This window comes from Ailuropoda melanoleuca, chromosome 6 (genome assembly GCF_002007445.2).
Source record: "Ailuropoda melanoleuca isolate Jingjing chromosome 6, ASM200744v2, whole genome shotgun sequence".
NCBI lineage: Eukaryota > Metazoa > Chordata > Mammalia > Carnivora > Ursidae > Ailuropoda > Ailuropoda melanoleuca.
The window spans coordinates 58,930,043-58,944,250 of NC_048223.1; the positions used below are offsets into that span (position 1 = coordinate 58,930,043).

General features: G+C 43.3%; 1 long non-coding RNA gene across 1 annotated transcript in view; it reads left to right on the forward strand.

Annotated features, from left to right (window-relative positions):
- Positions 1-13,577, forward strand: part of LOC117802586 — a 30,423-nt gene extending 16,846 nt beyond the window's left edge. Inside the window, exons 2-4 of the long non-coding RNA XR_004625947.1 lie at positions 1,263-1,581; positions 2,045-2,143; positions 12,254-13,577. This is a non-coding gene — a long non-coding RNA (uncharacterized LOC117802586). The remainder of the gene's footprint in view (positions 1-1,262; positions 1,582-2,044; positions 2,144-12,253) is intronic.
- The last annotated feature ends 631 nt before the right edge of the window (positions 13,578-14,208 follow it).

The window sequence follows — 14,208 nt, forward strand, 5'->3', positions numbered from 1 at the left end:
TGATGAGAACAGAAATCAGACCAAGGGCGCACAAGGTCAGTCCTGAAAATAAATAATCAGCAGCCAGGTCAGAGTCTGTGGTCCAGTAGTCGGGCACAGGGTACGAGAAGGACACTGGATGCTGCTGGCCTATGCCGAGACCCAGAGGGGAGGAGCTCAAAGCCTCGGGCCGCAGAAGGACATCCACACCGGGAAGCCAAAGGGACCAAGGAGTTCCGGGAGGTGGGCAGATAGAAGCAGGAACAACGAAATGGTTGCTAGAAGGGTCCAACTAATTCTGCCAAATACTGTTTCCCTTACATGTGACTGACTTGTTTTAGGAGGCGAGCTCTGACTGAGCATTTCTATGCCAGAACAAGCCTGTGGAGGAAATCCTCCCATGAACCCATCCCCCCCCCCACCGTAAGGAGAGTCAGGCAGAGTAGAGGTGAGTTACTCGCCCCAGCTCAGGGTGACAGGATGTGCTGGGATAAGACCCAAGTCTGCTCTGATGCCGGAGCCTCAAACGTCTGTGCTTCCTAGTTCCAGCAAGTTGATGGAACCTGGTTCATGAGGTTGAACAGAATTTGCAACAGGAAGACAGGAACACCTTCCAGGGGTGAAACAAACCCCAGCATGGACAATAAGGGGCCTTAAGTAATGTTCCTCTGAGGGGTGCTTACTCCTACCCTCCCGTGGACAAAACTTATTTTCAAATATAATTTTTATTCTTATTGAGGTACAGTAAGTCCAATGGTTCAGGAGACAATTGCCATTGAAATGATGCTTTGTTACAGTTCCCAAGAGAAGGGGGCCACACTAAGCCATGGGGGTGGGGGGTGCAGGACGAAACCCCAGGGTCAGCCACAAGGCAGAGGGAAAGGGGAACAGTGAGTAAGAGCTTTTATTGTGGTCTCTTTGGGAAGGAACAGGAGAAGCAGGCTCAGGATTGGCTAGTTTGAATAATTTCAGGGCTCTGGGGCACAGGGGCTGTCAGGTATCTGGCTGGGTGATTAGGACAGGAGGGTATGGTTCAGAGTGAGAGCCCCGTAGAGGAAGTGGGGGGCGGCTGCGGGCTCCAGGAGTTGGTTGGTTTGTGTTTGAAAGGTGTGCTGGGGAGGTGGGGGGGGGCTAGTTTATCTGTGGGAATGGGCCAACTCTGGGAGGACTGGTCTCCCAGTGTTAGCAAGGTCCAGATGTCAAAGCATCAGAACTACAGAAAAGAAAATGCCCAATCAATATGTATATATATCCATTAACATAGCACTCCTGTCCTCACCCAGGGAAAGGTGAGGCTTGTCGACTGGAACTTTGGAAGAACACTGAGCATGATTTTCCTCCTCCTCCTCTTTTCCCCTTGGATGGGAATCTGACTTCAGAGAACACTCCTACTTTCTGTCAGTCCTGAGGGAAGCTTGGTCACAGAAGCCTTGCCCTTGTGATGAAGGGCGGTGGGGGCCACACTGGATGGAGAGCTAATATCCAGTTCTACAGCTAAGTATTTGGAAGTCCACGTCCCTGCAGATCTGAGCCGCATTCACCAATGCCATCCTGCTCGGCAAACATCTCCGGATACTGGGTCACATCTCTTCGTTGGTTCTGGTGAGGAATAGATGTATGCTTATTTCCTCCCTGGGAACTTAGAAGGGTAACAATTGCCACAGTAGGGCAATAGCCTTTCATCCTGATTACCATTCAGTCAAATGGTTGGGACCCCAAATACTGTTTCTACCTGGCAAAGAAAAATGAGCGAACGCAAAGAATCTTGGCTGTGATTCAACTTCCGCTAAGGTTTGGTCATTGTGCCTTCTCTCTAAGAATGTGTGACATAATCCTTGGGAGCCCACAGCCTCACACTCCAAAAGGACCCTTTTTGTCCCTAGTCAGTTAATCTTGACAGAATTGAACTTTCCCATCCATTGGGGTGAGCACACAGTAGGGTGAGTTTCTCACCCAAGACAATCCAACAAAGAGCAGTAATTACCTGGGTCCTTCCTCTTGCTTCAGAAATCATCATCCAATGACCAACTACAAATCCTGAAGTCTTCTTCATTATTCTTCCCAGGAAGCTTCCGGCATCTTCTGGAAATTGCACTCCATCTGGGATTCCTTGACATGCCAGAGTAGTCCCAAGATGGTAGACTTTTCAATTCCCATGAAGAAGGTAAGAGGTAGAAAAAAGGGAAAAATGTGTGGTTAGCTGGTTCCTTCACTACGGTTTTTATCATAAAACACTAAATTAACCCAGTTTTTGAGACAGTTGTATGTGCAACGAAATGCATATATAAGATTCCACTTTGATGAGTTTTGAAAAAGGCGAGCACCTTGTAAAACAAGGTATAAGATTGTCCCATCACCCTTCACAGTCACCCACACGCACACCCACACACACACACACACAGAGGCAAGTACTATTGTGATTCGTGTCAACATAGCTTAGTCTTGCTTGTTCTGGAACTTCATATGAATAAAGTCAAATAGTGTGTATTTGTTATAATGAAATAAAGCAAAGGGGAAACAAGGGTAGAAGGAATAAGATAAAATCCAGAGGACATAAAATAGACGTTGAGTCCTTTGATGTCTTTTCTGCAATCAAGGCCCAGATTTGTCTCATTTCTGTAGCAGCATTGAGCATAGCCATGCCCTTCCCGTGGCCCCAGCTCCAATCTGGTAACTAGGCCAATGGCAACTATGACATCATCAACCACTGCTTTTGGGGGATAATATGGAAAACTAATTGACTGAGATATTAGGTAAAAGAATAGTGATCAAAACTACTGTAACTAAAAAAAAAAAAATAGGTAATTTGGCCAAAAAGGTCATTCGATCCATTTGGGATTTTAAAATATCAAATGGAATTAGTACATAAGAAAAAAAGTAGTTTCTTTTGTTATAGTTCTCACCACTGTCGTATGAGATAATGAACTTGATCTGAAGTATGGTATTTGGCATGCACAATTTGGGTGAGGTATTTTCATCATAAGAAGAAGCCATGTGAGGTTTCCCTTACTCTTCTGTGTTTCTGGTGAGCTTTAATTTGCAATCCCCTTAACACGTTCAATACATTTTTCAAATTTTATTTCTCAGTTTGGGGAGAAAGATGTGGAGGAGGGAACTGATAGAAACTGAATCAGAAATACTAATAACTCCCCAGTAAATCTCAGATGTTCCACCGCATCTCCTCATTACAAGTCGCCTCATTACAGAGGCAGAAGCAAAACAATCCCTGAAAGTCTTCATGCCCAGAAAGCACTGGAAAAATCCAAGACTCTATTTCTTTCCGTTGTACCCCACGTATTGTTCTGTCTCCAAAGCTTCCCCATAACTCTTACATAGGATCCTGCGAATTACTCCCAGCTCTGCAGTCAGGTCGGGGCTGTGTCTGGGAACAATGTGATGGCCGTCTATGTATTGGGCGCTCCCATTGTCCATGGCTGCTTCCCCCGAGTACGCAGACCATAGCTTCACAGGATTCTACCTTAGTTTCAGAATTCCCCACTAGGAAAAGCAGAAAAACCATGAAAACCATGCTTCTCACTCCTATGCCTCAGGAATAGATAAAGAAAGCCTGGAGGAAGGAATGACAGGGGAGCAGGAGACTTTGGTGACCATTAAGGCCAGTTCCAGAACTCCAGGTCACCAAATTTTGCCTGTGGGGCTCCCACTCTTCGTCCCCTCTTCCTATGCTCCTGTACCCCTGCACTCCCTAGAATCATCCGCCTCAGCCCTCAGAGCCCCCCACCTCACACCACAGACATTTCTCTGTACTTGTTCCTCCTTATGTCGATAGACAGTGTCTGTAAGGGCCACATTCTTTGTGCTGCGTGTAAAGTAATCTGGTAACCAAGTGCAGAGGACTAGATTTTAACAGGTTATCTCTGGAGTAACAGAAATCTAGCCCACAGAAAGGACCTTGTAACTATGCACCTGTTAGGAAAAAGGATTTGGAGAAAAGTGGCACCTTCAAAACCTACAGAGAATATCGTCTACCCAGCCATAGGCAGACGAGCCTTGGGGATGAATGGGCAGCCTACTCTGTGGGTTCTGCAGCTGTAGATTACTTGAAACACCTGAGGTTTTTAGGTAATGCCATCCTGAGTTCTAAAACATAATTGTGTTTTGTTTTCAATCCTAGAAAGTGGTAAAATATCTTGTGTTAGGCAAGCTTCACCAATTCACTCTTGATGAGTGATCCCAGCCACAGGCACCACAATGGCAGGAAGCAAGTTCTAAGATGATATGACAGGCAGAAAATCAAAGCCAAAGATGTCCACACCCTAGTCCCCAGAATCTGGGAGTTTGTTATGTCACAGGATGAGAGAGAATTAAGGTTGTTAATTGGCTGAACTTAAATGACACATATGGATCCTAGGTTACCCAGGTGGGGCCAACGTAATCACAAGGGTCCTTAAAACCAGAAGAGGGAGGCAGAGAGATCCAAGCAATGTGCCATAAGAAGGACAGAGCCTGCCATCCAGTCCTTGGCTTTGACAATGGAGGGAGGGATTTTGGGTCATGGGATGTGGGTAATTTCCAGCCACTGGAAAAGGCAAAGAAATGGATGGATCTTCCCCTGCGGCCTCCAAAAAGGAATGTGGTATTGCCAACACCTTGATTTTTGCCTAGTGAGACCCGTGTCAGATTTCTGACCTCGAGAACCATAGGATAATAAATTTGTGTTGTTTTAAGGCTTTAAATTTGTGGTCATTTGTTACAGCAGAACCACAGCAAACGAATCCAAGTGGGATGTTGGAGCAAATGGTTCTACATAGGAACCCCTGAGCCTGAAGCTTCTGTCCCACGAAGGACACACATCAGCTCCCCAAGACTGTCCCCCACAAGCTCAGAAATACTGCTTTACTATGTTTCTTCTCTCCACTCCCTGTCACCGTGTTAGTTTAAGCTGGCATCATCTTTTCCTTCAACCCTTTCAATAGCCTTGAATTGGCTTCCCTGCTTTCAGCTTCGCTCACTCACCACCAAGCGCCACACGTCAGAAGGGAATCTTTCTATACCTATGTCACTGCCCTAGATAAACGCCTCCAAAGATGCCCTCCGACCATAGGCAGGGGCCATGCTCCACACAGGGCCCTCGTCTGCGGCTCATCTCTAAATAGTAGAGCCAAGAGTGAAAACAAATGCTCACATACACTATAGGTAGATGTCATAAGTCAACTTATCAAACTGGCAAACAAAACATGGTTTATTCTCCTGCTTTAGAAATCCAGATTTCAACTGGGAATTCTCAGAATGTACCTGCGTGGAGAGAGCTGGTACCCAGGCCCAAGTCCCTGACCTGTGTCTGACCCCAACCCTTATACTATGAGGGACCATGCCAACCCCAACTTCCACCTCCACCCAAACCCTCTGCCAGTACCACCCCTTGGTTAGCTTTCATGCCCGCAATGCACACCGCTGGGATGGTCTGACCTCGGATGTGGATCCAGGGAAGAGGTCACCCAAGCCATGAGAGCAGACTCAGTTGAGGCCATTGGGCCAGGAATTCTGTGGTCCTAAGTATCCAGATCTTGGTCTAGAAGGTAAGGCAATGGGTGTCCGGTGGGCACGTGTCCTTGTTCCTGCAGGTTTCTTCCCCATGGTGCAAAAGGTGGCCCAAGGAGGACCAGAGCAGGACGTTCTTTCAAAGGCACTATTTCTCCAGCTCTCTAGCCATCTCCACCCCCACTTCACTCCCTGTGCTTAGTCACATCAGAGCGCTTGTCAGATTTTATACTGATGTGATGTTTTCCCTGTGCATTTGCTTGTGCCACTCCCATCTAGGTGCTTTAAAGCAATAGATTGTTCATCTCCTTGAACTATATTTTCTATTTTCTGTATCCCTGAATTTCTGAGCACAGCAAGCTGTCAGTTAATTCCTGGCAACTGATAAGCTGACCTGATTTTGTGACATGAAAATGGAGGGCATTAATTGAATTAAAGAATTGAAAAGGGTCATATTTTTTCATTAGCAATGGATAGAAGTATCAGGCAGTCATGCAGAATATAATGCACTCAAGTGTCAGCTGCTTTCTCATCAGATATGAAAGCATTAGAAAGTGACAGCAGGAGAGACATGGTTCTGGAACAAGAACAGACACTCAGGTCAGTGAGTGGAATTATACAGGAACAAAGGGTCTCTCCAGGCATCATGGTCTCAGCATAGTGATGGGGGCCAGTGTTAAAGGGGCTGTTGTCGCTTGAATGCATTGTCAGCAATATGACCTAGGGACTGAGTCTTGGGGCGGGTAGTGGGGTACCAGCTGGCCATTCCCATCGGGGGTCCTCTTTACGGCATCCTCGTTGGTTTATATTTAGCAAGGCAGTGTTTCCTTACTTCCAAGAAGCTTTAACATCTAACCTGGCCTTGTCATCAAAGCTAAAACACAAAACAACGAGAAGGAGATGAAACATAACAGTCCTATTGGTTTCTAAGATGTGGATTTCAGGGACATCTGGATGGCTCGGTCAGGAAAGCGTGTGACTCTTGGTCTCAGGGTGGTTAGTTTGAGCTCACATTGGGTGTAGAGGTTACTTTAAGATTTTAAAAATGTGGATTTCAACAAAGAACCTGCCCTGTTCACTTGTCGAAGAACCCAGGGTATGGAATGATGCCCCTAATCCAGGGTAAGAGCTGAGTTTGTAAGGGAACTATAGAGTTTTAAGAATGTACAGGTGCATAGTATATCTTGTAAAATATCACAGAAAAGATCTAGTGCCTGCGGATAGATGAATGAATAAAGAAGTGGTACACACACACACACACACAGCTGGAATATTAGCCATAAATAAGAATGAGATTGTGACATTTGCAACAACATGGATGGACATAGAAGGCATTATGCTAAGTAAAATAAATCAGACAGAGAAAGACAAATACTACATAATTTCACTTATATGTGGACTCTAAAAAACAAAACAAATGAATAAACAAACAAAAACCAAAAAAGCACAAACGGACTCATCAATACGGAGAACAAACAAACTGGTTGCCAGAGGGGGAAAGGGGCGGGGGTATGGACGAAATGGGTCAAGAGGAGTGGGAAGCACAGGTTTCCAGTTATGGAATGAATAAGTCATGGGATGGAAGGCCCAACATAAGGAATACAGTTAATGATATTGTAGCACAGAGAACAAACTGGTGGTCACCAGAGGGGAGGTGGGTAGGAAGATGAGCAAAATAGGTTGAGGGGGATTAAAAGGTATACAAACTTTCAGTTATAAAATAAACAAATCACAGAGGTAAAAAGTATAGCATTGAGATTATAGTCAGTAATATTGAAATAACTTTTATGATGACGGATGGTGACTACACTAAATGTGGGGAGCACTGAGGAATGTATAGAGTTGTTAAATCAATATGCTGTACACCCGAAACTAATACAATATTGTATGCCAACTATACTTTAATAATAAAAATTTGGGGTGCCCGGCTGGCTCAGTCGGTTAAGCGTCTGACTCTTGATTTCAGCTCAGGTCATGATCTCAGGGTTGTGGGATTGAGCTCCTGTCAGGCTTAGGGCTCAGAGGGGAGTCACATTCAGGATTCTCTCTCCCCCCCCCGTGCTCCCTCTGCCCCCCAATCTCTCTCTCTAAAAATAATAATAATACACATTTAAGAGAAAATAAAATATCAGACGGAGAAGACTGAAAGCTGGTAGAAATATTTGCAGTGTAGAAAGTATTTTGACTGGGTGAAGTTGTAATAACGAAGTTGAGGGATAGTTAGAGGGACAATCACTGGAGTGGAAGAGAAAGAACCACTCTGTTTTATAGACCTAAGTCTTGGATTTAAATACCAACGTCACCACTTGTCATTTGTGCTACCTTGGATGAGTTTGAGAAATGTTTTGAATCTCAAGATTCCTATCTTTAAAAATATGCATGTTATTTGGTATCAATGTCATAAAATTTGCATTTTACCATTTGTAATCTGGTAATCACATTTAAATCCTAGGACTGCCTGAGGATTTCGTGGAGTAACCCTTAGCTTTCAAGTCACGCAACAGTGCCTGGCATGTGGATAGGAACCATGACGACCCGTGTGCACTTTGCTCTTCACAATGTATTTGTTAATTTCCTTAGTTTATGACTGGTGGGATAGTTTACACAAAGTCAAACACACATGCATATCCTGAGGTCTGTCAATTGTATGTAACCTTGTAACCACTTTGTAAAACGAGGTAATACTTCTATCACCCCCAGAAAGCTTCCAGTGCCCCTCTCTGGTAAGTTACTTCACCTTCCGAACTATGTTAGCATCATGGGTTACTCTCACCTGCCTTTGATGTTGTGTCAATGAAATGATATGCTACTTGCTTCCTCTCCTTTTCATTTGCCTACTGTCACTCAATATGGCTGTTTTTGCAATATATTTTTGCATATATTAGCAGATCAGTAGATTTTTTTATTGCTGAGCATAAATATATTACAATACCTGTAGCTGTTTTCTTATTGACAAACATTGGGTTATTTCCAGTTTGGGGCTATGTATAAAGCTGCTAACATTCTTGTGCAAGATGTTTTCTGGGTATATGTTTTCACTTATTTGAGGCAAACACCTAAGCATAGAATTTCTGTGTTGTAGGGTAGATGGATGTTTAACTTTATCTATATTAAGCAGTTCTCCGGGGTGGTTGTGCTGTTTACACCCCACCAATTGTGTATTAGGGTCCACTTCTCCACACCTTTGCCGACATTTGGTATTACTTGTCTGTTTCTACTTTATCCATCCTGGTGTATGCAAATGGTAGTTCATTATAGCTTAATTTGCATTCCCCTGACAACTAATAATTTTGAGCACTTTTTGATATAGCTTCTTTTGTGTAGGGTCTTTTAGAGACTTTGCTATTTTAAGAATTGTGCTGTTTGTTCTTTTAATTACTGATTTAGAGGGATTTAAAATATATTTTGAATAAAAGTGCTTTATTAGGGATATGCATTGGGAATATTTTCAGAGTTTGTGTTTTTGCCTTGCTATTGTCTTAATTATATCTTCTTAATTTTGTATAATCCAATTTACAACTTTTTTTATGATTAGGGTTTCTTGTTTTATAAGAAGTCCTAGCCTAAACCAGGTGTGCAAAGATATTTTTCTATGCTTCTTGATAGAAGCTTCATTATTCAAGCTTTTACATTTATAGCGATGATCCACCTTGGAATAATTTTTAGTTGACCTAACAAGAACTTTAATTTGGGCTCTTTATTTTTTGTAATTTTTAAGGAAAGCATACTAAATGTTAATATAAGCTTTAGATTTCCTATAGCAGAACTACACACTGAGAACTGTGAATCACCTTCTCCATATTTCTATTTAAATCGTGTTAGTTATTAGTCTAGTAATGTGGAAAACATCAACAGGGGAATCCAGCAGCCTGAGAATTGATCTTCTTGGCCCTGAGAATAAATTACCACGTCTCTTGACAACCCGTTTTCTCTCATCAGGGAGGAATTGTCATCCCAAGAACATTCTCTTCCAAATTTTATTACAAGGACTTTGAAGTCATTTTTAAGTGCAGAAATAAAAACCACACACTTGATCCCTGAAGGGTGGGAGATCTCAGTGTATACAGGGGTTATAACCCCATAACCATCACATCTTTGCATACGTGTGAAAGACAATTCTAATGACTCCTTCCTCCAAAACTCCATTTTACAGATATTTCTTATTTTTGCTGAACCAAGGAATTACTTGCAATGAAATATATTCTTCACCACCATCAAAGAGATGTTCTCAGAGTGAAAGTTTAAATTTTGATGAAGTCAAATGTACCAGTTTTTCCTTTTATGAATCTCGTTTTTGGTGTCAATTCTTTGCCTGAACTCTCTGTCTGCCCTAGGTCTTGAAGATACTCCTTTTTTCCCCCTAAAATTTTCATAGTTTGGGTTTTACGTTTAAGTCCTTAATTCATTTTTGTAAAAGATGTGAGACTTCAGGTTTTTGTTTGTTTTCCTTTTTTGCCCGTAGATATCCAATTCTTGCACAAACATTTGTTGAAAAGGTGATCTTTCCTTCATTCAGTTGCTTTTGAGTTGAATCCGTCCACTGAGATTTTATTATAGCTATTGTTATTGTTAGCTCTAAAGTTTTCATTTGGTTCTTCATATCCTCAGTTTCTTTGCAGAAACTTTCTATTTCTTTATTTGTTTTTAAGCATGTCTGGGGACATCTGGGTGGCTCAGTGGGTTAAGCATCTGCCTTCAGCTCAGGTCATAACCCTGGGGTCCTGGGATCCTGGGATTGAGCCCTGCAGTGGGCTCCCTGTTCAGCAAGGAGTCTGCTTCTCCCTGTCCCTCTGTTCCTCCCCCTGCTTGTGCTCTCTCTCTCTCTCTCTCAAAGAAATAAATAAAAAAAATTTTTTTTTTAAAAAGCATGTCTGAAATGGCTTGTGAAACCTTTTTATGATGGATGCTTTAAAATCTATGTCAGATAATTCTAACAACTCTGTCATGTAGGAATTGGTATCTATTGATTATCTCTTTAATCCAGTGTAAGATCTTCCTGGTTTCTGGTATGACAGGTGATTTTTTCAGCTGAAACATAGACATTTGGGATATTAGAAGTCTGCATCTTATTTACCTTCTGGGTTAGCTGGCTTCCTATCACACCATTCTGGCAAGGGGAAGGGGTGGCGTACAGACTCATTGCTTCGAGACAGCAATAGAAGTCCAGATTCCCAATCTTCCATTCCACTGATACTTGACAGGGAAGCTCCTTGTTTCTCTTGGGTCCAGCTAAGAGCCCAGATTTCTCATAAGGTCTTTATAATGCTGTGGGGAGAACAGCTTCCTTCCTGCTTGGTGGGGATGAAAAGCTCTGCCTTCCTGGACACCAGTTCGGTGGGAGTCTCAGGGATTTATTATTTCCCTGGGAGGCCGGTAGTCTAGACCCCTCACTCCACTTTTGCTGGCATGCGTGGGGTGAAGACATAGCTCAATGTGCAGGTGTGTGTGGTCGGGGTGGGGGCGAGTTGCAGCAAAGTGGTTATTTCTGAGAGTTTTCTCTTTGGCCAGAGAGACCAGGCATTTCAAACGGCTTTTTTCTTTTCTTCTTTTGTTTTACACAACTCTGTGCCTGTTCATGTTTCTGTGTTGTTGGCTTCTTTGGTACCCACACTTAGATTTGAAACTAAAAGAAAACCCAGGGAACTCATCACCGTGCTGTTTTTCATGCCCCAACGTCCTTTAGCCAGTCTGCCTCTCTCCAGCTTTCAAAGTCCACTGCTGCTTGTTTATATATAATCTCCAAAGTTTTCATTGTAATTATTGGAAGGAATATAGAAAAGTATGTCTATGCCATCTTGGAAACAGAACCTTATTTTTTTTAAAGATTTTATTTATTTATTTGAGAGAGATCGAAAGAGAGAGAGAAAGCTCTCGCGTGCATGAGTGGGGGAGGGGCCGAGGGAGAGGGAGAAGCAGGCTCCCCATTGAGCAGAGAGCCCGAGGTGGGGCTGGATCCCAGGACCCCGGGATCATGACCTGTGCCGAAGGCAGACACTTAACCAACCGATCCCCCCAGATGCTCCAACAGAACCTTATATTTAGCTATCCTTCTTCTCTTTCTAGAACTTTCCCAGAATGGTGTCCCCATTAAAATTTATTGATGTAATGGCATGCTGAAAAGTTTGGTCCACCCAAAAGATTTTAACACAACTGGAGCCTAGCTTCACTCTCACTGGTAGGAGCCGATGGGGAAGGGCTATTTGTAAAATTGCACCGGGATCTCTAGAGTTGTTAAAATCAATTTGGGATTTGAAGGAGGGGAAAGGAGCAGGACATAAATCATGTCCTCTCCCCAACAGACACATCCTGGCATCCCATGTGGTGCTGCAGTAGTTCTAAGAACCCCAAAGAAAAGTAGGACAGGAGGTCTCTACCAGGCAGCCATCAAAAATAGCTCCATAGAAATTTCTCCCCATTATCATTCTTGTCTCAGGTGTGTCCCTTACTAGGTGGATTGTACATAAACAAGACATTATTATTTTTTTCTCCTTCTCTTAGGCTTATCACTCTAGGGAGCTGGGGATCTGTGGTTGGAGTCATAGCCTTTCTGTCTCCTCTCTGATAACTAGCCCGGAAGAGCAGGCTCCATAAGCTACCTTCAATGCGCGCACTGAGACTGACTTTCCTTAAAAAAAAAAAAAAACCAAACTTTTCTTGGCTTTCTCTCTTTAAAAACTCCATCCTTGGCTTTTTCTTCTCTAATTCCTTTTGCACGGATTGTTCATCCTGCAGTTGCTGTGTGATTAATGCCTCCTTTTCCTTCTCATTGCAGACAGCCTAGCATCAGCCAGAGGTATAGACTCAGCTTCCAGACCACCAAGATTGAAATTCCATCTGAGCCATTCCATCTTGAGCTGGGTCACTTTGGCCAATTTACTCCGCTTCTCTATGTTTTATCATCTGTGAAATGGTGATGAAAGCCGTCATCTCCTCAAGGGGTTATCGAGAAGATTAAAGGAGTTCGTGTATTGTTCACACGCCAAAGACCACAAGGAGCACATCTGTAGCCAGAACTGGGTTCATTATTTGCCTCAGCAGTAATAAGGGAGGCAATAAATAAATAATAGTAAATAACAACTAAAGAGAGATGCGTGCCATGGGGAGCTCTGAGGCACCACTCGGCATCCCAGGAAGAGGGTGGTACCCTCTCAGGAGGGGCCTTTTTTAAAGGATTTGAGTTTGTGTTGAGTGATTTTGGAGAGGGTCTAAGAAAGTGGACAGTTGTTGCCGTCAGAGAGTGGGGACGATTCCATGATGGGTAGCTTGAATTTTTTTATCTAGAAGGTGGGGGATCAAGGAAGGCTAAAGCCATAATTGGGAAAGAAGCAGTGATCACTCTTGTGAGCCAGAAGAAAGCAAAGTTTGGTCACTGTAGGTGTTTGAGTTGTGTTCTTGTTCTTGTCTTTACTCAGGTGTCATTATGGAGGAGTCTGGGGCACAGTGACCTCATCTGATGTTCATGGTCTGTGCCATTGTTCACGCGTAGCGGGAGAACACCCGGGTCCAGCTCCGAGCGTCAGGCCAGCGACCAGCTACCGCCAGAGCAGCTTTGTTCTCTCTCTTAAAACGTATATTTTTAGCACAGAGTATGACACGCTATGGCTAACATTCCATCCCTCCTTATAGTTCGGGATGTATAGGCTTTGTGTCCCCAGACAGGACTCCGTGCTGGTCGGCAGTGACGCACCTCGCATGCTCCAGCTCTCCTAGGGCACTTGACCCCACGAGCTGCACTCACAGAAGCTATTGTGTCTCGCATTGGATGTCGCAGTATTTTTCTCTGCTCTGGTCAAGCCATCACCTTTTTCATGATCACTTTTATGGGAGATCTTTTCTTGAGTATCAAATGACACAGAATATCAGGGAGGCATTGTCTGAAGATTATTAGACACGCGTCATCTTTGCACATCAAGGCAAAAACGAGTAAGATATTTCCACCGAAGTAGAAATGTGCCTATCTCTGTATTTCCCTTACTATTTACACATTTTCTGACGTTTTCTGTGTGGGGGATAGAATAAAACATGTAAATAAAGATGTTCGCCTGCCTAAATCTGTAAAAGTATAGGATTTCCAAACAATCTGGAAATCTCTGGTAAAGCTGCTCTGTCTCCCATGTTTCGTCTCTATGAGGGATCAGCAGGCGAGGCTGGCATTACCTTGCTGCCATCTTCCTTTGAAGGCCATTACCCCTCTACCCTAAGAAGAAATTTCTTCCTCAGAGGCTTACACCAGGCAGTTAATTCAATCTAAGACTCAGGGTGAATCCTAGAGGACTATTTCAATCACAGCCATGCATAAGACTCTGGCTGGCATAAATTGTGACTAGGGAGCAAACACAACTAGTCAGACTCTTGGGTTACTTTAAATGCATCTCCCATTGTACTTACCATGTCCATTTGTAAAAATGTGTATGCTAATGCCCATGGGAGGGAAAACAGAGTGTAAAATTGTATTTGCCCCTAATCGTAACTTGTGAAAATCATATAACCACGCAGATAGATTCTATGAAAGAACATGGAGAAATGGAAAGTGTTCACTACTATGATATTTATCTATGCATGAAATAAGGAAAAAACATGTGTAATTGTAAATCTGTGGGGACAAGTGGGTATCTAAATATTCTGTTACAGTGGCGTTTTCCCTGATGCCTACTCCTGTCAAATCCAGCTCCCTATGTTCCCATGGCCCCTTATGCACACTGTGTAGAAATAGTTGACATCTTGGAT